At 33.8% G+C, this 25,279-nt stretch overlaps 1 long non-coding RNA gene across 1 annotated transcript; it reads right to left on the reverse strand.

The window, feature by feature from the left end:
* Positions 1-7,442: 7,442 nt before the first annotated feature.
* On the reverse strand, positions 7,443-10,300 carry LOC113281623. The gene is made up of 3 exons (XR_003326278.1): positions 8,880-10,300; positions 8,260-8,343; positions 7,443-7,745 (listed from the first exon to the last, which is right to left on the reverse strand). It is a non-coding gene; the product is annotated as an uncharacterized LOC113281623 (long non-coding RNA).
* Between the last annotated feature and the right edge of the window lie 14,979 nt (positions 10,301-25,279).

The following is a 25,279-nucleotide window of genomic DNA, read 5'->3' on the forward strand; positions in this document are numbered from 1 at the left end:
TAACACACTTTGTTGTAGTATTCTCCCGATCTTGTATCCATAGTCAATCACACAAGTTATCTTATTGTTGTATTGTCTAGATCTTGTATCCATAGACAATCAAACGAAGTGTGAACCGAATTTTCGTATTGTCTCGACTCTGTCCATATTCGATCACATTAGGTAGAGGACTTATAGGTTGAAACAAAAAGATTATGGTGTATTTGGGTACCCTTGTCTTTTCAGTCTTTGGTCCTTATCCACTTGTAGACTTCACTTTTGTAGCTATTTTAATTCAATTCTTTTTTGATGATTCACCTAACAAAAGACATAAACTAGAACACAACCATACTTGAAGGTAATATGCAAGAAATTAGTATGGAATTGACATTTAAAACATATAAATTAAGCAAAACTTGCAAAAGAGAATTTTGAAAATAAAGAAGGAAACAACAGGTCACTCCGTTTATAAAGGGGGGAGTTTTCGAGGAAGAAAGTGAACCGGCGGATAAGGTAGAAGGTCATAAAGTAAACGTAGCGGGATACATGACGGTTACAAGATGATATAGAGACGGTTATTAGAAATGTGAAGAGTTTCTTCCATCGTACCATTGATACAAATGGAAAAAAATATGGGCAAAATATAGTGGTAAAATATGTACACATACGTGGCAGCATCTGAAGAGTCAGTCTACCTTGATAAGATAAGAGCACATCACCAATTTTTGTTCGTAGGTCCAACATAATAATCGAGGTATCTACCACAATCTTCCAGAAATAAGGCACGTGGAAAGTAAATAAGAAGATCAACGGCCAAGTTTGAAAGGAGATATTAAGCATTTAATGCTATAGAGCATGCGTGAAATGAGCACAAGGATAGAATGATGTGGGTCCAGAACATCTGTAGTTTCGTGAGTCAACGTATAGTTCGGGACGTGACAGCTATGGCCTCGAGGTAAATAAATCATCCGGAGAAACACACCAAAGAATTCGGGTCGTACTTCTCGGTGAGAACACAACATTGCAAATGTACATTTCTAATAGTGTGTCTATAAATACTATGTTAAGCTATGAAGAGTGGTTACTTACTCAATAAGAACAACTATTCACCTCATGGACGTAGGTAATCATGTTGAACCAGGTATATGATTGTATGTTGTTATTATATTTCTGTTTACTTACTTTTTAATTTGTTAAATTTGTTATTGTTCATCTTAAAAGGTTAGATGTAGCTAGGCAGTTAGATCTTCAACAATTACAAGTTGTTTGCATAATAACTTAGGTTTAGTTAAGCTATTATAATTGTTCATATGTACTCAACAAACATGTGATTTATTCATTTTGCTTCCACTATGGACTCAACAAACATGAAAAACGGCAAATCAACAAAATTGTTGGTTTGTTGAGTGAGATGGAAGAACAGGCGCGCGCTTGATGAGACAACGGGAGGTTGTGGAAAACACGTTGGCATATGAACCACAAACACTGGCGAGTATCCCAAAACCACTCGGTTTTCAATCACACACCAGCGTTTGAACTTAATCCTCTAGCGTGTGAACCAAAACCGCGAACGGCTACATCTGGACGACTGAAGAATCTTGTCATCCAACGGCTAGAACTTTCAGTTCTATAAATACTTCTCATTTAAACTCAAAATTCACACATTCAACACATTCTAAATCTCTTCACTCTCAAATCATTTACAAAAATGCCTCCCAGAGTTAGTGGTGTTAGATTCACTCAACAAGAGGATTTAGCTATTTGTAGAGCCTTTGTTTTTCACACACAAGAATCTATTTTTAGGAATGTAGCCGAATCGATGTTGTGTTTCTGGGAGAAAGTTTATAGAATCTTCGTCGTTGAAACGGGGAACATTTATGGGCGTGATTCTCACGGATTGTCGTATGGATTTAGTTTAATTAGTCGTCATGTATCGGAATTCGTAGATGTACTAGTGCACAATCACAAAAATAAACTCAATGGTGAAGCTGTAAATGAAATGGAAACCAGAACACTAACGATGTGGGAAGTATCTGACGGCGAACATCCTTTCGGCTTCCAAGCATGTTTCAACATTCTTAGGGTGCTCAACAGATACGATCCCTACATCGTCCTGGGAATTCCACCACCCGACGAGAATTGACGCCTATGTAGTAGTTGTTTTAATCTAATGTATTTTCTTTGTTTTCATGTATGATGCAGTTTTTTAATCCAATGCAGTATGTTTTTATTTATGATATTGATGGTGCAATGTTTAATCCAATGTTTAATACAAGAAAGATTTAAATTAGTTATGATATTGATGGTGAAAATGTGAATACATCCACATGTTTGATTTAGATAATCATAATAACACAAAATAAACACCAAACTAAATAACATAGTACCATAGTGAATTGATTTGTCCTTCAACTTCAATCATCCCACTCCACCAAAAAACACCTAGGGCATTTCCATAAATTCCTTCCATATGTGTCTTATTCAGAAGAAGTGCAGAAATGCATAAAAGTCTTGTAACCGTGATTTGGGCATCCACTGATTCTCTATGGACAATTTTTGTATTCGTGATCTCCATATCCATAATACTTGCAATGTAATAACTTCTTCTTCAATTTGGCTTTAAGTTTGAAGTTTTTGTAGAGTGTTGCAAACTTTTCTTCTTTTTCTTTAACCTTCATGGCATCATCTAGCATATGTGGTTCCTGTAGACAGTTGGGATCTTGACATTGCAAATACCTGAGCTTTTCCAGTTGTGATTCAATCACCATTCTAATGCATGAACAACCTTCCCGCGGAAACTTTGAATACATCCAAGGGAATTTCATAAGACTTTGGTTATCCATGAAACATAATGGACAAACCTCTTTTGCTTCGACACATAATATTTGCTTCGCTTTTCCTTTAGAATACATGGTGGATGTTATTGGCTTGAAAGAAATCTGTTGGTTTGGTTAAGAATCAAACCTAGTATTGTATTTATAACAAAAAAAATAGTCGTTGGTAATTCAAACGGGCGGTCATGGTAAAGCCCTTCGGTTTTACTACAAATGCCAACGACTCAATTTTATTTCTCACCCTATAAGTTCCATTTTTCCCATCTCCAAATTCACATCTTCTTCTTTCTTTCTAAAACTCTTAATCTCTCTCACTTTGCAGAAATGTCTGCTAGAAATCGTGGTCCCAAGTTTACTGAAGAAGAGGATATACCTATGTGCAAAGCATATTTTTTCATAGGGTAATCGTTGGTATGGGCTTTCAACACGGTCCTTTTGGGGAGAGCATTTTTACAATGTTTGTCTCACTGACGGGAAACCGAGATGCTCGTCGATTGTATGCTCATTTTCAATATATTAGGTTTGCAGTCCATCCATTTGTTGCTCTGGCAAGGGAAATTGATCGAGAAAAGTTCATTGGTGTAACTGAAGCTGAAGTGATCCAAACAGCTCTTGATAATTGGGAGGAAGCTCACGGTAAACCTTTTCTTTACGAAGCGTGTTTACACATTCTTAAAGATGGTCCATCTCAAGCACATCATTACTACACTCGAATGCCTCTCCCAGTCTTTATAATGGAAGAAGATGTTACTCTTGTTCGATGTTGATTACATCGTATGTGAGACCAATGAACAATGATTATTCCTGGGAAAGAGTATTGGAACATTTTGTAGCATCGCGGAAAAAACCCATAAGAACCTAGAACTAAGATTATCATTTATCACTAATGATGTCAAACATTATACAGAAGTTTTGTGGATGGTTCACCGTAGCAATTCTGGATTATCCAACGAAGAACTGGTGAGTATCTTACCTTTGTTCTGACTGATCAATTGCATCATAAATATCTTAACTTGTTTTTTATCTGCTTCACAGAAAATCATCGCTCAGACCAAGTTTACTGAAGAAACCGGAAGAGAGTTTAAGCATTTCGAATGCTATGAACTCTATAGAGATAATGTCGCTGGATTTGATGTAGTTTGATTTGGATTTGTTGTCATTTATTAAAATGTAGTTTGATGTTATATGCAAGTTTAAAATGTAATAAATATCGCTTAATCTGAAGTGGAAATCTATTTTAAATTCTAAATATTTTCATTCATTGATATTACTGCCAATTCTTTTATAAAAAGTACTAAACAACTTCAATAAAAATCTATTTATTATCTTGATTATCAATGAAAACATAGACAATAATAAAAAGTACTAGACAATAATGATACTTTGATTTTCTTGGATGCTAAAGTTGAAGATGTGAGGAATCTATTTATTATCTTGAATACATTTGAATTGTTAACAAGGTTAAAATTAAATCTAGATAAAAGTTCAATGACCAGTGTTAGGGAAGATAATATGGTGAAGTCTTTAGCTTTGGAGTTGGGTTGTAAGGTGGAGATGATGCCTATTAAATATTTAGGACTGCCAGTAGGAGCTACTTCGAGATGTTGTTCAGTTTGGGATGAGATTGTGCAAAGAATGGAGGTGAAATTAGCACCTTGGAAAAAGAAGTTTTTATCAAAAGCTGGTAGATTGGTTTTAATCAAGAGTTGCTTGTCTAGCTTGCCAGTGTATTTTCTTTCACTTATTTATATGCCCGTTTCTGTGGAGATGAAGTTGGAGAGGTTAATGAGGATTTTTTTATAGAATTCTAGTTCAGAGAAGAGGAACATGTGTTGGGTCTATTGGTTGATGATCTGTAAACCAAAGAAGTTTGGTAGTTTGGGAATTAAGAGTTTAAGAAGTACTGGAAGAGCTTTGAGAGCTAAGTGGATTTGAGATACACAAAGGAGAAGAAAGTTTTATGGATGAGAGTGGTGCAACAGAAGTTTAATAATAATCCAGAAGCCTTGTTTCCCAATGATGATAGCAAGCCTAAAGGGAGGAGTGTTTGGGAAAATATTAAGTTCTTCTGTTTTTTTGGAGGATCATATGTGCTTGAAGGTGAACAATGGAAAATCTGTCAGATTCTGGCTGGATAATTGGACATCTTCTGGGATGTTAAAAGACATATTTCCAACCATTTACAAGGTTTGCAGTAATAAGTTTGCTTCTATAACTGATATGATTGTGAATGGAAGTTTAGTTTGTACTGTAAGGCAGAATCTAAATGGGCTGGAACAGTTGGAATGTGATAGATTGTGTAATGAGTTGGGTCCTGTGCATGGTCTAAATGATGAGGAGGACTTGGTTCAATTTTATGAGGACGGTTTCTCAGTAAAGAAAAGCTATGAAAGCAAGTTCAAGAAGATGTTGTTTTTGATTTCAATAGATTTCTTTGGAAAAAGCATGTTCCTCCTAAGGTCAGTTTTATGCTGTTGGCTTATTTTCACAATTCTCTGCCTACTAGAAATATATTAAGAGATAGAGGAATTGAAGTGCAGACAGTTCAGTGTGTATTTTGTAACAATGTGGAGGAGAGTGCATATCATACGTTGTTACATTGTGACTATGCTTACAAAGTGTGGTCTAAGTTTATGGAGGCTTTTGGAGCGGATTGGGTTTGTTCTAAGTCAGTGAAATGTCAGTTTGAAGCTTGGAAACTCAACAACTTGAAAGGGAGATGTAAAGATGTCTGGTGGAAGGCTATATATGCTATAGTTTGGCATATTTGGAAGGAGATAAATTTTAGAGCTTTGGGGGGGAGAGCAAAGGATGTGGATGAATTGTGTTTAGTGATTAAATAGTCGATAGTATCGTGGTTGTCTGAAACTAATGTTTTTAAGGACATCCCCATTAGCTCTATTTTGTTTCACTGGAACTCTGTCCTTCAAATGTAATGTTGTGATAGAGTTTTTTGGTTTGTATATGCACATATGTTTTTCTTTAATATAACCTTCTTTTTCAAAAAAAAAAAAAAAAAACTTCAATAAAAATCAAGTACAAGCTTTGGCCTTCTGTTGATCTTCATTTGACTATCTTCCATTCAACGCGTTCTTTGACACTTTCTCCTTTCTTTTTGAATTTTTTATTGCTAAGTTTCAAAACTGAAGCTCTTCTCTGCCTTTTAGCGGATCATTTTCTTGGAGGAACTTCAAAAACTTACACTTCCCTCTTACAATTTTTAATCTTTTTAAAACTCCCACATATCTTAGAAACAACAGCTTCAAGATTTGTATCGCAAAAAAGTGGCCTTTTCAGCCATTTCACCAACAATAAAACTAAAAAATTGAAATATATTTTAGAAGAGAAAATTCAAGAGAAGTGAATTTTGGTGTGAGTGAATTGTTTGAAGATGATGGTAATTTATAGAGGTAAAAAAGTAAATTTTGAATTTTTTAAAAACTACCTGTTGGCGTTTTTGCTTCACACGCCAGCGTATGTAGAAAGCACGCTGCGTTTAACTTTCAAACGCCCGCGGTTGTGGTTCCAACGCCGAGTTTGAGTTACACACGCTGGCGAATGTTCTTTTACCTGGCGCTTGATGATCAACTGCCCACTTCTTTTCCCATAGTGGAGAAACGTGTTTGGCCATCCACCTGAATCAAAAAAAAAAAAAAATTCAATTTGGTCATTGCCATAGGAATTGCCCTTAATGAACTAGTCCACCACTAATCTGTTAGTGGGAGGATACAACTTAATACAGTAGAACCTCTAATATGCTAGGGACCGCCAAAAGATATTTTTATATGGAGGTTATTGTTATAAGGAGTTCTACCTTGAAAATATCAACATAAAAAAAAATCTTATTCATGTACATATTAAAAATACATATATACACATAGGAAATACCAAAATGTACCTAGGTAATGCAAATATTAAATAAAATTTAGTTTCACTTCATATGTATCTAGAGTACAAAACAAAGCTTGGCTAAGTTAGGCTAGATAAAGAGCGGCCGAGATTTGTCTAGGAGGGATAAATCTACGGCCGTGGTTTTTTCAACTCACCATTATAAATACTTTATTAATTAGTGTCCTATTAATTGCTCATGATGAATGATTAATTAATTTTTCATGATAAATGTTCATTTAATGAATCTAGTAAATACATATTTTTATTAATAAATAAGTTTGTTAAAAACTATATATATATATTGGTCGGTAAAGCATTTGGTGCTGGTGAGTTTCGAACTCAGGTAACTGGTATCATCACCCAATGACTTTATCACTGAACTACAATGACCCCGATTAAAAATTATATTAATAATTTTTAATGGTGGTAGTGAAAGAAGCAGTGGGTTGTGGAAACAGTGACGGGTATTGTGAGTGGTGGAGGTGGTAACATTACTGGTGGTGGAAAAAATAGTGGGTGTGGCTGGTTTTTACGTACGGTGGTAGATGTTAGTGAATAGTAGTGGACAATAATAGTTTTTGTCAACATTTTATTTTAATAGATGTAGTTGGCTATTTTTAGCACAACTGGTAAGGATAAAACACAAATATTTTAAGGAGGATGCTAAATTATATAATACAATATGATCATGACCGTTGGATCACCCAAATTGGATCCCAGCTATTTACAGTACCCGATCGAATAAATCACGGTTTTTAGTATTGTAGCGCCCCAAAGCTAGCAACTGACTAATCCAAGAGGTTAACTAAATAACGAGGCACTAAGAATCTAATCATGTACTTAAACACTCAATTAAGAAATCTGCTACAAAACTTAACCCAAAAACTAGCCCCTCTCAGAAATATATAAATAAGAACTCCTCTCAAATGATACATATACAATAGTCATTTGGTTTGCAAATAGAATATACAACATAATATACATAGCAGAAGACTCAACGCCACAAAGCTTCCGCTGCGCAACTTTGATCTGTCTCTGAAACTGAAAATGGGAATGGGTGAGCACATCATCCCTAAAAGGGGTGCCCCGTAGGAATAACACCTAGCTTTCAAGTAATCATTAGTATGATTTGAAGACAATGCAGGTTTTATTGAAAGTTAATAAAACTCAGAAAGACGGTAAAACAAATTATAGAAACTTTTCCAAAGCAATTCGAAAGAATAGTAAACATTCATAAAGAACGGTAAACATCCATATATGAGATGTGTGTTGCCGCACATAAGGAAAAATAATATTCCGGTGTATCGCCCTAGCCGTTTAATATTGCGGTGTATCGCCATAGCCATAGAATACTGGTATATAAAGGAAGAATAATATTGTGGTGCATCGCCCTAACCGTTTAATAGTGCGGTGTATCGCCCTAGCCATAGAATACTGATATTGTGTCGGGACACATCTCATACCACACAAAGCACACAAAGATATGCATGAATTTCACAACATAAATATTTGTAAAACCATAATGAATCTAAGAGAGTTCGTTATCGATTCCCACCTCTTTTGATGACAAGCCTCGCCTACCTCGAGATCCACGATCCACTGGTTCATCCTTGAATCGACCGTTGTTAATATAAACTAACTGTTAATCACACAAGAAGTCTAAGAAACTAGCCAAAAGCCTCGACTACCTCGAGATCCATTATGAATTTTCACCTTTTAATTTTCTATCTTTAGCATAGCTAAAGTTTAGTAATTGAATTGGGTTGGTTCTATAGTCCATTAGATAACTCTCGTGAATATCTACAACTTTGTGGAAGGAACCAAAGTCTAACTCAGACTACAAGTGGTCTGAATCATCAACATAGGCCCATTAACCAAAGGCCTGGTCCAATTGGCCAGCTGACGGGTCTCTGACGGTCAACGTATGGTCGACGGAATCACCTAACGGTCAACGTCCAAGTCAGGTCACAGTCAAAGGATTCAAGGTCAAACGAGTCAAATGAATGAGTTGAATCAGGGTTTACTGAGTTGACTCAACTCAGTCAGGTAAGTCAGCTAGACTGACTGGGATGACTAACATGCCTAATACTCAAAAACAGAAATCTATACAATCACTAAACATTCCATTCATTCAAATAGAATTCAAATCTAATTACAAACACTAATACAGCTTACCTGCAAATGCAGCTCTAAGCAACTTCATTCCACACTTACTTTCTATCAGCACTATCAATTTTATTACTTGCAATCCATTTCATTCAACTTCTACAGACATTCTGGCATTGTGACTTCACCACAACAAAAGTAACACCAACTGTAAACCCAATTCTTTATATCAAATCAGCACTAGTTACAATTCCTTACACATAAATCATACTCCATACATCTAAGCTTCATTTATATCACTCACTGCATCAATCAACAACTTCAACTAAGATCAGATACGACCCTAGCCATCCACTTCCATATCTCAACAATATCTCTGTCAAACTCAACAAGCTGCAATCACTTACACAGACAACCACTTCCATTACAAACCCATTACAAAACACTGCATCATAAACTTCTCTCATATCCTGTAACTGGGAGAACTACTACCACCTGCAATACCAATTCCACCAACCCATGAGAATGACTGTCATTCCTCTTCCTATCTACAATCTATACACTAACACCAATTCTCTTGTCCAGTTCATTACATTGACCTCATAGCAATCACAAGAATACAAGAATACCAGTTCACATAACTTCCTAACTCAATCATCTATATCTCCAATACCTGTATCTTCCAAGCATACAACATTAATCCCCTGTCATACATCATAAACACCCATCTATAACTTCAATCAATTTAGAACTAAGTACCAATATCACTTCTCCACCTGCAAATTCAACTCAATCTCTAGCAACACCAACCGAGACTCAATAATCTTCGTTCCTCACCATTTAAATGGTATAATCAAAATTAAGACCACAACAACATAGAATTGAACCACAACAACCAGATAATAATCTTACTACAATTACAGGGTAACACAATTACCTGAAATCTGAAATTAGAATCCTTCAATAACTGAATCTGCAAATCAATACCATAAACTTCTTATTTACCTTGATTCAGTTCAGCAACACATCACGGTTCATCCAAACCTCACTACACTTCAACACCATCAATGATTCTATGCAAACTCTAATTATTCTTCATCATAAACCCTAATTCATTCAATCTGTCAAAACCCATCTCTAATCCCATCGTATTCATCCTCTAGACAATCTTCTGAGAAATCCTAGTTCTTCGATTCATCACTGAATCAACTTCAAAACTACAATTAAACATCAACCCAAGATTCTTCATCTAACAACAGCTCCATAATCATTTCCTAAATCTCCAGAACTTCAATCCACTCTACGAACCCTAATTCTGATTATCTCTGATTTACCTTTCCTGGTAATTCTGAATCAACTGCTTGAATTAACAACATCACCTTCATCATCTACACAACATCATCGATTGATTTTCTTCATTGAACCTCACAGATAATCAACGGGAGAAGAAGAATAGAGAAGAGAGGAAGAAAGGAGACGAAGAAAGAGAATAAGAAGATAAGAATGAATTTGTCTCGGTTTGGTCTTGAGATAAGGCTGATGAAAATGCTAAAGACACCCGAGAAACGAATAAGGGCAGCCATGCGGTTGAGATCAAAATGACGATTATACCCTTCATAATAATCTGATGATATCTTCTTCGTCCGGTGTCCGAATAACACGTTCGAGTAGTCCATTCCACGCAACTTTTCGAGACCTATTCAACGGTACTAGTTTCTTAGCTAGATCGTTGTTAGATTAATTCCTATTAATTAACATTCATGTTAAACTAATCGAGTTATTATCGACTAATACGTCTCTTGACTAGTCTAATAGCGTTGACGAGCTTGATGGTCTTTACGTTCTCCCCACCTTATACATTTTCGTCCTCGAAATAAAATCATCCTTCTGTTCTTCAAAACTCCCCTCCTTATAGAATAATTCCATTTCTTGTCTAAGCGCAAACAACATAAAACAAAGCACCAACTCTATATGGCTTTCTACAATTAAAATTTGTGGCTCTAGGTTCAAAAGATTATATTCCATTTCAATAAATTCCTGGTTCTAATTACGAGAGAAAATACTCTATAACAAAGTTTCTAAGTAAAATTTGGGATCTATCGGTCCACTAATAGAAGCAAGTCTTCCTTCTATGCCTAGTGATACAAGAATGCAGTTGCCCTGTTTAGGTTCGCGACGCCTGGAAATCCCTACCTACGTAACAAGTATCACAAGGACACATAAGAATTACCAACCTCACTATTCCCCAGTGCTGGATTAACTAAATATTAATTTATTAAGATTAGTTAGTCTCTAAACTTTTATCATAATTGGTGTATGTCTGATAAATTTACTTCGTAAAATATATAAATAGGTCACATTATTTTAAGCAATTTAATCATCAAAATTTATTTACCGTTATTATTATTTATTTATTTTATCATTATAAGTAATCCAAATTCGATTAACGTCAATTTTTAATACTCCCTCCGTCCCACTATTAAGTGACCTAGTTTAAGTTTGCACAATTTCTAAGGCAAGCAAGGAAAAGAATACTTTTAAGAATTTTTTACAATTATACCGTTATGGATAATAACTAGTGAAATTTAGAAATGATTTATCTCTCAAACTACTCCACGGATGTTGGCAAACTTCATACCATTGAAAAGCATTTTAAAACATCTACTTAACGAATATAAACATGTCTATCAAATTATGCATATTTCTTATATTTTTTATAATTAACTAAAAGGATAATGTTAGAAATATCTCCTTGTTTAGTGATAAAGGTCACTTATTAGTGGGACCAAAACTAAAATCAAATAGGTCACTTAATAGTGGGACGGAGGGGGTATCTGATATTTTTAACTTTAATGTGATACTATATATATAAAATTTTCAATTATTATCTACTATAAATTTGCTACCCGCTTAATTAGTCAAATACTATCATCGTTATTACCCTCATTATTCTTAAGTTGATAGTCCAGTTGGTACAGTAAGCCTTAATCCTCTAAAACATTCACGTAAGTATTGATATAACAGGTTTTTATTTATTCATATTGAATCTGCATATTATATCTTGTTAAATAACGACGTTGTTAGTTTACTATGATCTAACGTTGAGTCCGCATAAAATTATAATATATCTTAATAGTCTTTAAATCTGCTATTAACGTAAAGTATCCTATTAGAATATGAACTTTGTTTTCTTTTACTTCTAATATTATACTAAGCATCTAAAATACTATTATTACTACTTCATGTATTTTTGTTTCATTTTAAAGATAAATCATTTGTTAGACGAAAGATAATTTCGATACAAGATTACTAACAAGGTAAGTCTTTTTATTTTGTATAATATATGTCCTCACCTTCTTATGTCTATCGTCTCTAATTATTATATTATCTACCTAGTTTAGACACAAAACATATATTTCTAATTTGTCATTTAGTTTAATTTACAAAATTTATCCATAGATAAGCGTTATGAATTCTCCATAGCTATTTAATCATAATAATTATTTTTATCATTATATATCTTTATTGAAATTTTAGTTAAGTTAGTACAATATAATACTAATTTAGAAATGCTAACATTATTTTATTAAAATTATTATCATATGTTTATTATTAACATCGATGGTTGAACTATTATCCTAACTACTCTTACAAGTATTGCTGAGTCCCAAAAATATCATAAATATTTATGTAATTACAAATTGTTTACTTTACGTATAAGTCAAGATATTCAATAAGTTTTTATGTGACCTTGATGATTCATCAATAATACTAATCTCACTATTTTTAGTATTGAATTGTCTACGTGTTCATATCTTTTAGATTAATTATTCTATAATCTTTATTAGTAAAAGTTATTGGTGTGCCCTACAATTTTTACTTCACTACATACACAAACAACCAAACAAACAAATCAATCAATCAAATAAATTTTTAATTATTAATAGCTTTTAGTGATTAAGATTTATCTCACAACCCAACCAAGTTCTAAGCTAATCTATTTCACTAACTGGCACTGGCTAATCTATTGTCGCCCATATAAGATCTAATAGTGAGCTCTGATACCAAGTCTGTAGCGCCCCCAAAGCTAGCAACTGACTAATCCAAGAGGTTAACTAAATAACGAGGCACTAAGAATCTAATCATTTACTTATACATTCAATTAAGAAATTTTCTACAAAACTTAACCCAAAAACTAGCCCCGCTCAGAAATATATAAATAAGAACTCCTATCAAATGATACATATACAATAGTAATTTGGTTTGCAAATAGAATATACAACATAATATACATAGCAGAAGACTCAACACCACAAAGCTTCATCTGCGCAACTCTGATCTGTCTCTGAAACTGAAAGTGGGAATGGGTGAGCACATCATCCCTAAAAGGGGTGCCCCGTAGGAATAACCACTAGCTTTCAAGTAATCATTAGTATGATTTGAAACAATGCAGGTTTTACTGAAAGTTAATAAAACTCAGAAAGACAATAAAAAAAATTATAGAAACTTTTCCAAACCAATTCGAAATAATAGTAAACATCCATAAAGAACGGTAAACATCCATGTATGAGATGTGTGTTGCCACACATAATGAAGAATAATATTGCGATGTATCGCCCTAGCCGTTTAATATTGCGGAGTATCGCCCTAGCCATAGAATACTTGTATATAAAGGAAGAATAATATTGTGGTGTATCTTCCTAGCCGTTTAATATTTCGGTGTATCGCTCTAGCCATAGAATACTGATATTGTGTCGGCACACATCTCATACCACACAAAGCACACAAAGATATGCATGAATTTCACAACATAAAGATTTGTAAAACCATAATGAATCCAAGAGAGTTCGTTATCGATTCCCACCTCTTTTGATGACAAGCTTCTCCTACCTCGAGATCCACGATCCACTGGTTCATCCTTGAATCGACCGTTGTTAATATAGACTAACTGTTAATCACACAAGAAGTCTAAGAAACTAGCCAAAATGGCTCACACAAGAATCATACAATTCTATATAATGGTTCTAAGCCCATTATGACTTTACACCTTTTCATTTTCTATCTTTAGCATAACTAAGGTTTAGTAATTGAATTGGGTTGGTTCTATAGTCCATTAGATAACCCTTATGAATATGTACAACTTTGTGGAAGGAACCAAAGTCTAACTCAGACTACAAGTGGTCTGAATCATCAACATAAGATAATTATTCCTAAACCCAAGTTATCAAAATAGGCCCATTAACCAAAGGCCTGGTCCAATTGGTCAGCTGACGGGTCTCTAACGGTCAACGTATGGTCGACATAATCACCTAACGGCCAACGTCCAAAGTCAGGTCAAAGTCAAAGGATTCAAGGTCAACCAAGTCAACTCAATGAGTTGAATCAGGGTTAACTGAGTTAACTCAACTCAGTCAGGTAAGTCAGCTAGACTGACTGGGATGACTAACATGCCTAAAACTCAAAAACAAAAATCTATACAATCACTAAACATTCCATTCATTCAAATAGAATTCAAATCTAATTACAAACACTAATACAGCTTACCTGCAAATGCAGCTCTAAGCAACTTCATTCCACACTTACTTCCTATCAGCACTATCAGTTCTATTACTTACAATCCATTTCATTCAACTTCTACAGGCACCTATCTATTGTGACTTCACTACAACAAAAGTAACACCAACTGTAAACCCAATTCTTTATATCAAATCAACACTAGTTACAATTCCTTACACATAAATCATACTCCATACACCAAAGCTTCATTTATATCACTCACTGCATCAATCAACAACTTCAACTAATATTAGATACGACCCTAGCCATCCACTTCCACATCTCAACAATATCTCTGTCAAACTCAACAAACTGCAATCACTTACACAGACAACCACTTCCATTACAAATACATTACAAAACACTACATCATAAACTTCTCTCATATCCTGTAACTGGGAGAACTACTACCACCTGCAATACCAATTCCACTAACCCATGAGAATAACTGTCATTCCACTTCCTATCTTCAATCCATACACTAACACCAATTCTCTTGTCCAGTTCATTACATTGACCTCATAACAATAACAAGAATACAAGAATACCAGTTCACACAACTTCCTAACTCAATCATCTATATCTCCAATACATGTATCTTCTAAGGATACAACATTAATCCCCTGTCATACATCATAAACACCCATCTATAACTTAAATAAATTTAGAACTAAGTATCAATATCACTTCTCCACCTGCAAATTCAACTCAATCTCTAGCAACATCAACCGAGACTCAATAATCTTCGTTCCTCACCATTTAAATGATATAATCAAAATAAAGACCACAACAACATAGACTTGAACCACAACAACCAGATAATAATCTTACTACAATTACAGGGTAACACAATTACCTGAAATCTGAAATTAGAGTCCTTCTCAATAACTGAATCTGCAAATCAATACCATAAACTTCTTATTTACCTTGATTCAGTTCAGAAACACATCACGGTTCATCCAAAACTCACTACACTTCAACACCATCAATGATTCTATGAAAACTCTAATTATTCTTCATCATAAACCCTAATTCATTCAATCTGTCAAAACCCATCTCTAATCCCATCTTATTCATCATCAATCGAATCTCTAGACAATCTTCTGAGAAACCCTAGTTCTTCGATTTATCACTGAATCAACTTCAAAACCACAATTAAACATCAAACCAAGATTCTTCATCTAACAACAGCTCCATAATCATTTCCTAAATCTCCAGAACTTCAATCCACTCTACGAATCCTAATTCTGATTATCTCTGATTTACCTTTCCTGGTAACTCTGAATCAACTGCTTGAATTAAAAACACCACATCATCAACTTCATCATCTACACAACATCATCAATTGTTTTTCTTCATTGAACCTCACAGATAATCAACGCGAGAAGAAGAACAAAGAAGAGACGAAGAAAGGAGACGAAGAAAGAGAATAAGAAGATAAGAATGAATTCGTCTCGATTTGGTCTTGAGATAAGGCTGATGAAAATTCTGAAGACACCCGAGGAACGGATAAGGGCAGCCAGGCGGTTGAGATCGAAATGACGATTCTAACCTTCATAATAATCTGATGATATTTTCTTCGTCTGGTGTCCGAATGACACGTTCGAGTAGTCCATTCCACACAACTTTCCGAGACCTATTGAACGGTACTGGTTTTGTATCTAGATCGTTGTTAGATTAATTCCTATTAATTAACGTTCGTGTTAAAGTAATCGAGTTATTACCGACTAATACGTCTCTTGACTAGTCTAATAGCGTTGACGATCTTGAGGGTCTTTACATTCTCCCCACCTTATATATTTTCGTCCTCGAAAATAAAATCATCCTTCTGGTCTTCAAAACTCCCCACCTTATAGAATAATTCCATCTCTTGTCTAAGCGCAAACAACATAAAACAAAGCACCAAATCTATATGGCTTTCTGCAATTAAAATTTGTGGCTCTAGGTTCAAAAGGCTATATTTCATTTCAATAAATTGCTGGTTCTAATTACGAGAAAAAATACTCTATAATAAAGTTTCTAAGTAAAATTTGGGATCTATCAGTCCACTAATAGAAGCAAGTCTTCCTTATATGCCTAGTGATACAAGAATGCAGTTGCCCTGTCTAGGTTTGAGACGCCTGGAAATGCCTACCTACGTAACAAGTATCACAGGGACACACAAGAATTACCAACCTCACTATTCCCCAGTGCTGGATTAACTAAATATCAATTTATTAAGATTAGTTAGTCTCTAAACTTTTATCGTAATTGGTGTAAGTCTGATAAATTTACTTCGTAAAATATATAAATAGTTCACATCATTTTAAGCAATTTAATAATCAAAATTTATTTATCGTTATTATTATTTATTTATTTTATCATTATAAGTAATCCAAATTCGATTAACGTTAATTTTTAATATCTGATATTTTTAACTTTAATGTGATACTATATATATAAATTTTTCAATTATTATCTATTATAAATTTGTTACCCGCTTAATTAGTCAAATACTATCATCGTTATTACTCTCATTATTCTTAAGTTGATAGTCCAGTTGTATAGTAAGCCTTAATCTTCTAAAACATTCACGTAAGTATTGATATAACAGATTTTTATTTATTCATATTGAATATGCATATATATCTTGTTAAATAACGGCGTTGTTAGTTTAATATGATCTAACGTTGAGTCCGCATAAATTATAATATCTTCATAGTCTTTAAATCTGCTATAACGTAAAGTATCCTATAGATACGAACTTTGTTTTTTTTACTTCTAATATACACTAAGCAGCTAAATACTATTATTACTACATGTATTTTTGTTTCATTTTAAAGAAATCATTGTTAGACGAAAGATAATTTCGATACAAGATTACTAACAAGGTAAGTCTTTTTATTTTGTATATAATGTCCTCACCTTCTTATGTCTCTCGTCTATAATTATTATATTATCTACCTAGTTTAAACACAAAACATATATTTTTAATTTGTCACTTAGTTTAATTTACAAAATTTATCCATAGATAAGCGTTATGAATTCTCCATAGCTATTTAATCATAATTATTATTTTTATCATTATATATCTTTATTGAAATTTTAGTTAAGTTAGTACAATATAATACTAATTGAGAAATGCTAACATTATTTTATTAAAATTATTATCATATGTTTATTATTAAAATCGATGGTTGAACTATTATCCTAACTACTCTTACAAGTATTGTTGAGTCCCAAAAATATCATAAATATTTATGTAATTACAAATTGTTTACTTTACGTATAAGTCAAGATATTCAATAAGTTTCTATGTGACCTTGATGATTCATCAATAATACTAATCTCACTATTTTTAGTATTGAATTGTCTACTTGTTCATATCTTTTAGATTAATTATTCTTTAATCTTTATTAGTAAAAGTTATTGGAGTACCCTACAATTTTTACTTCACTACATACACAAACAACCAAACAAACAAATCAATCAATCAAATAAATTTTTAACTATTAATAGCTTTTAGTGATTAAGATTTATCTCACAACCCAACCCAGTTCTAAGCTAAACTATTTCACTAACTGGCACTGGCTAATCTATTGTCACCCATATAAGATCTAATAGTGAGCTCTGATACCAAGTCTGTAGCTCCCCCAAAGCTAGCGGCTGACTAATCCAAGAGGTTAACTAAATAACGAGGCACTAAGAATCTAATCATTTACTTAAACATTCAATTAAGAAATCTGCTACAAAACTTAACCCAAAAACTAGCCCCGCTCAGAAATATATAAATAAAAACTCCTCTCAAGTGATACATATACAATAGTCATTTGGTTTGCAAATAGAATATACAACATAATATACATAGCAGAAGAATCAACTCCATAAAGCTACCGCTGCACAACTCTGATCTGTCTCTGAAACTGAAAGTGGGAATGGGTGAGCACATCATCCCTAAAAGGGGTGCCCCGTAGGAATAACAACTAGCTTTCAAGTAATCATTAGTATGATTTGAAGACAATGCAGGTTTTATTGAAAGTTAATAAAACTCATAAAGACAATAAAAAAAATTATAGAAACTTTTCCAATGCAATTCGAAAGAATAGTAAACATCCATAAAGAACGGTAAACATCCATGTATGAGATGTGTGTTTCCGCACATAAGGAAGAATAATATGGCGGTGTATCGCCCTAGCCATTTAATATTGCGGTGTATCGCCCTTGCCATAGAATACTGGTATATAAAGGATGAATAATATTGTGGTGTATCTCCATATCCGTTCAATATTACGGTGTATCGCCCTAGCCATAGAATACTGATATTGTGTCGGCAAACATCTCACACCACACAAAGCACACAAAGATATGCATGAATTTCACAACATAAATATTTGTAAAACCATAATGAATCCAAGAGAGTTCGTTATCGATTCCCACCTTTTTTGATGACAAGCCTCGCCTACCTCGAGATCCACGATCCATTGGTTCATCCATGAATTTACCGTTGTTAATATAAACTAACTGTTAATCACACAAGAAGTCTAAGAAACTATCCAAAATGGCTCACACAAGAATCATACAAATCTATATAATAGTTCTAAGCCCATTATGACTTTACACCTTTTGATTTTCTATCTTTAGCATAGCTAAGGTTTAAAAATTAATTGGGTTGGTTCTATAGTCCATTAGATAACTCTTATAAGTATTTTCAAAAATTTTGTGGAAGGAACCAAAGTCTAACTCAGACTACAAGTGGTCTGAATCATCAACATAAGATAACTAGTCCTAAACCCAAGTTATCTAAATAGGCCCATTAACCAAAGGCCTGGTCCAATTGGTCAGCTGACGGGTCTCTAACGGTCAACGTCTGGTCGACGGAATCACCTAACGGTTAACGTCCAAAGTCAGGTCAAAGTCAAAGGATTCAAGGTCAAACGAGTCAACTTAATGAGTTGAATCAGGGGTTACTGAGTTAACTCAACTCAGTCAGGTAAGTCAGCTAGACTGACTGGGATGACTAACATGCCTAATACTCAAAAACATAAATTTATACAATCACTGAACATTCCATTCATTCAAATAGAATTCAAATCTAATTACAAACACTAATACAGCTTACCTGCAAATGCATCTCTAAGCAACTTCATTCCACACTTACTTCCTATTAGCACTATCAGTTCTATTACTTGCAATCCATTTCATTCAACTTCTACAGGCACCTATCCATTGTGACTTCACCACAACAAAAGTAACACCAACTGTAAACCCAATTCTTTATATCAAATCAGCACTAGTTTCAATTCCTTACACATAAATCATACTCCATACATCTAAGCTTCATTTATATCACTCACTGCATCAATCAACAACTTCAACTAAGATCAGATACGACCCTAGCCATCCACTTCCACATCTCAACAATATCTCCGTCGAACTCAACAAACTGCAATCACTTACACAAACAATCACTTCCATTACAAACCCATCACAAAACACTGCATCATAAACTTCTCTCATATCCTGTAACTGGGAGAACCACTACCACCTGCAATACCAATTCCACCAGCCCATGAGAATAACTGCCATCCCTCTTCCTATCTACAATCCATACACTAACACCAATTCTCTTGTCCAGTTCATTACATTGACCTCATAACAATCACAAGAATACAAGAATACCAGTTCACACAACTTACTAACTCAATCATTTATATCTCCAATACCTGTATCTTCCAAGCATACAACATTAATCCCCTGTCATACATCATAAACACCCATATATAACTTCAATCAGTTTAGAACTAAGTATCAATATCACTTCTCCACCTGCAAATTCAACTCAATCTCTAGCAACACCAACCGAGACTCAATAATCTTCGTTCCTCACCATTTAAATGATATAATCAAAATTAAGACCACAACAACATAGACTTGAACCACAACAACCAGATAATAATCTTACTACAATTACAGGGTAACACAATTACCTCAAATCTGAAATTAGAGTCCTTCTCAATAACTGAATCTGCAAATCAATACCATAAACTTCTTATTTACCTTGATTCAGTTCAGCAACACATCACGGTTCATCCAAAACTCACTACACTTCAACACCATCAATGATTCTATGCAAACTCTAATTATTCTCCATCATAAACCCTAATTCATTCAATCTGTCAAAACCCATTATATTCATCCTCTAGACAATCTTCTGAGAAACCCTAGTTCTTCGATTCATCACTGAATCAACTTCAAAACCACAATTAAACATCAAACCAAGATTCTTCATCTAACAACAGCTCCATAATCATTTTCTAAATCTCCAGAACTTCAATCCACTCTACGAATCCTAATTCTAATTATCTCTGATTTACCTTTCCTGGTAACTCTGAATCAACTGCTTGAATTAACAACACCACATCATCACCTTCATCATCTACACAGCATCATCAATTGTTTTTCTTCATTGAACCTCACAGATAATCAACGAGAGAAGAAGAACAGAGAAGAGAGGAAGAAAGGAGACGAAGAAAAAGAATAAGAAGATAAGAATGAATTCGTCTCGATTTGGTCTTGAGATAAGGCTGATGAAAATGCTAAAGACACCCGCGAAACGGATAAGGGAAGCCAGACGGTTGAGATCAAAATGACGATTCTAACCTTCATAATAATCTGATGATATCTTCTTCGTCTGGTGTCCGAATGACACGTTCGAGTAGTCCATTCCACAAAACTTTCCGAGACCTATTGAACGGTACTAGTTTTGTAGCTAGAGCGTTGTTAGATTAATTCCTATTAATAAACGTTCGTGTTATACTAACCGAGTTATTATCGACTAATACGTCTCTTGACTAGTCTAATAGCGTTGACGAGCTTGAGGGTCTTTACATTCTCCCCACCTTATACATTTTCGTCCTCGAAAATAAAATCATCCTTCTGGTCTTCAAAACTCCCCACCTTATAGAATAATTCCATCTCTTGTCTAAGCGCAAACAACATAAAACAAAGCACCAACTCTATATGGCTTTCTACAATTAAAATTTGTGGCTCTAGGTTCAAAAGACTATATTCCATTTCAATAAATTGCTGGTTCTAATTACGAGAAAAAATACTCTATAATAAAGTTTCTAAGTAAAATTTGGGATCTATCGGTCCACTAATAGAAGCAAGTCTTCCTTCTATGCCTAGTGATACAAGAATGCAGTTGCCCTGTCTAGGTTCGCGACGCCTGTAAATGCCTAGCTACGTAACAAGTATCACAGGGACACACAAGAATTACCAACCTCACTATTCCCCAGTGCTGGATTAACAAAATATCAATTTATTAAGATTAGTTAGTCTCTAAACTTTTATCGTAATTGGTGTAAGTCTGATAAATTTACTTCGTAAAATATATAAAGAGTTCACATCATTTTAAGCAATTTAATAATCAAAATTTATTTACCGTTATTATTATTTATTTATTTTATCATTATAAGTAATCCAAATTCGATTAACGTCAATTTTTATCTGATATTTTGAACTTTAATGTGCTACTATATATATAAATTTTTCAATTATTATCTATTATAAATTTGTTACCCGCTTAATTAGTCAAATACTATCATCGTTATTACTCTCATTATTCATAAGCTGATAGTCCAGTTGGTATAGTAAGCCTTAATCTTCTAAAACATTCACGTAAGTATTGATATAACAAATTTTTATTTATTCATATTGAATCTGCATATTATATCTTGTTAAATAACGGCGTTGTTAGTTTAATATGATCTAACGTTGAGTCCGCATAAAATTATAATATATCTTCATAGTCTTTAAATCTGCTATTAACGTAAAGTATCCTATTAGTATACGAACTTTGTTTTCTTTTACTTCTAATATTACACTAAGCATCTAAATACTATTATTACTACTTCATGTATTTTTGTTTCATTTTAAAGATAAATCATTTGTTAGACCAAAGAAAATTTCGATACAAGATTACTAACAAGGTAATTCTTTTTATTTTGTATAATATATATCCTCACCTTATTATGTCTTTCGTCTATAATTATTATATTATCTACCTAGTTTAAACACAAAACATATATTTCTAATTTGTCATTTAGTTTAATTTACAAAATTTATCCATAGATAAGCGTTATGAATTCTCCATAGCTATTTAATCATAATTATTATTTTTATCATTATATATCTTTATTGAAATTTTAATTAAGTTAGTACAATACAATACTAATTGAGAAATGCAAACAATATTTTATTAAAATTATTATCATATGTTTATTATTAACATCGGTGGTTGAACTATTATCCTAACTACTCTTACAAGTATTGTTGAGTCCCAAAAATATCATAAATATTTATGTAATTACAGATTGTTTACTTTACGTATAAGTCAAGATATTCAATAAGTTTCTATATGACCTTGATGATTCATCAATAATACTAATCTCACTATTTTTAGTATTGAATTGTCTACGTATTCATATCTTTTAGATTAATTATTCTCTAATCTTTATTAGTAAAAGTTATTGGTGTACCCTACAATTTTTACTTCACTACATACACAAACAACCAAACAAACAAATCAATCAGTCAAATAAATTTTTAATTATTAATAGCTTTTAGTGATTAAGATTTATCTCACAACCCAACCCAGTTCTAAGTTAATCTATTTCACTAACTGGAACTGGCTAATCTATTGTCACCCATATAAGATATAATAGTGAGCTCTGATACCAAGTCTGTAGCGCCCCCAAAGCTAGCAGCTGACTAATCCAAGAGGTTAACTAAATAACGACGCACTAAGAATCTAATCATTTACTTAAACATTCAATTAAGAAATCTGCTACAAAAGTTAACCCAAAAACTATTCCCGCTCAGAAATATATAAATAAGAACTCCTCTCAAATGATACATATACAATAGTCATTTGGTTTGCAAATAGAATATACAACATAATATACATAGCAGAAGACTCAACGCCACAAAGCTTCCGCTGCGCAACTCTGATCTGTCTGTGAAACTGAAAGTGGGAATGGGTGAGCACATCATCCCTAAAAGGGGTGCCCCGTAGGAACAACAACTAGCTTTCAAGTAATCATTAGTATGATTTGAAGACAATGCAGGTTTTATTGAAAGTTAATAAAACTTAGAAAGACAGTAAAACAAATTATAGAAACTTTTCCAAAGCAATTCGAAAGAATAGTAAACATCCATAAAGAATGGTAAACATCCATGTATGAGATGTGTGTTTCCGCACATAAGGAAGAATAATATTAAGGTGTATCGCCCTAGTCGTTTAATATTGCGGTGTATCTCCCTAGCCATAGGATACTGGTATATAAAGGAAGAATACTATCGTGGTGTATCTCCCTAGCCGTTTAATATTGCGGTGTATCGCCCTATCCATAGAATACTGATATTGTGTCGGCACATATCTCATACCACACAAAGCACACAAAGATATGCATGAATTTCACAACATAAAGATTTGTAAAACCATAATGAATCCAAGAGAGTTCGTTATCGATTCCAAACTTTTTTGATGACAAGCCTTGCCTACCTCGAGATCCACGATCCACTGGTTCATCCTTTAATCGACCGTTGTTAATATAGACTAACTGTTAATCACACAAGAAGTCAAAGAAACTAGCCAAAATGGCTCACACAAGAATCATACAATTTTATCTAATGGTTCTAAGCCCATTATGACTTTACACCTTTTCATTTTCTATCTTTAGCATAGCTAGGTTTAGTAATTGAATTGGTTCTATGTCCATTAGGTAACTCTTATGAATATCTACAACTTTGTGGAAGGAACCAAAGTCTAACTCAGACTACAAGTGGTCTGAATCATCAACATAAGATAACTAGTCCTAAACCCAAGTTATCTAAATAGGCCCATTAACCAAAGGTCTGGCCCAATTGGTCAGCTGACGGGTCTCTAACGGTCAGCGTCTGGTCGTCGGAATCACCTAACGGTCAACGTCCAAAGTCAGGTCAAATTCAAAGGATTCAAGGTCAAACGAGTCAACTTAATGAGTTGATTCAGGATTTACTGAGTTAACTTAACTCAATCAGACAACCTGAGTCAGGTAAGTCAGCTAGACTGACTGGAATAACTAACATGCCTAATACTCAAAAATAGAAATCTATACAATCACTAAACATTCCATTCATTCAAATAAAATTCAAATCTAATTACAAACACTAATACAGCTTACCTGCAAATGCATCTCTAAGCAACTTCATTCCACACTTACTTCCTATCAGCATTATCAGTTCTATTACTTGCAATCCATTTCACTCAACTTCTACAGGCATTGTGACTTCACCACAACAAAAGTAACACCAACTGTAAACCCAATTCTTTATATCAAATCAGCACTAGTTTCAATTCCTTACACATAAATCATACTCTATACATCTAAGCTTCATTTATATCACTCACTGCATCAATCAACAACTTTAACTAAGAACAGATACGACCCTAGCCATCCACTTCCACATCTCAACAATATCTATGTCAAACTCAACAAACTGCAATCACTTACACAGATAAACGCTTCCATTACAAACCCATTAAAAAACACTGCATCATAAACTTCTCTCATATCCTGTAACTGGGAGAACCACTACGACCTGCAATACCAATTCCACCATCCCATGAGAATAACTCCCATACCTCTTCTTATCTACAATCAATACACTAACACCAATTCTCTTGTCCAGTTCATTACAATGACCTCATAACAATCACAAGAATACAAGAATACCAGTTCACACAACTTCCTAACTCAATCATCTATATCTCCAATACCTGTATCTTTCAAGCATACAACATTAATCCCCTGTCATACATCATAAACACCCATCTATAACTTCAATCAGTTTAGAACTAAGTATCAATATCACTTCTCCACCTGCAAAAC

The sequence above is a fragment of the Papaver somniferum genome, chromosome 5 (assembly GCF_003573695.1).
Source record: "Papaver somniferum cultivar HN1 chromosome 5, ASM357369v1, whole genome shotgun sequence".
Taxonomy (NCBI): Eukaryota; Viridiplantae; Streptophyta; class Magnoliopsida; order Ranunculales; family Papaveraceae; genus Papaver; species Papaver somniferum.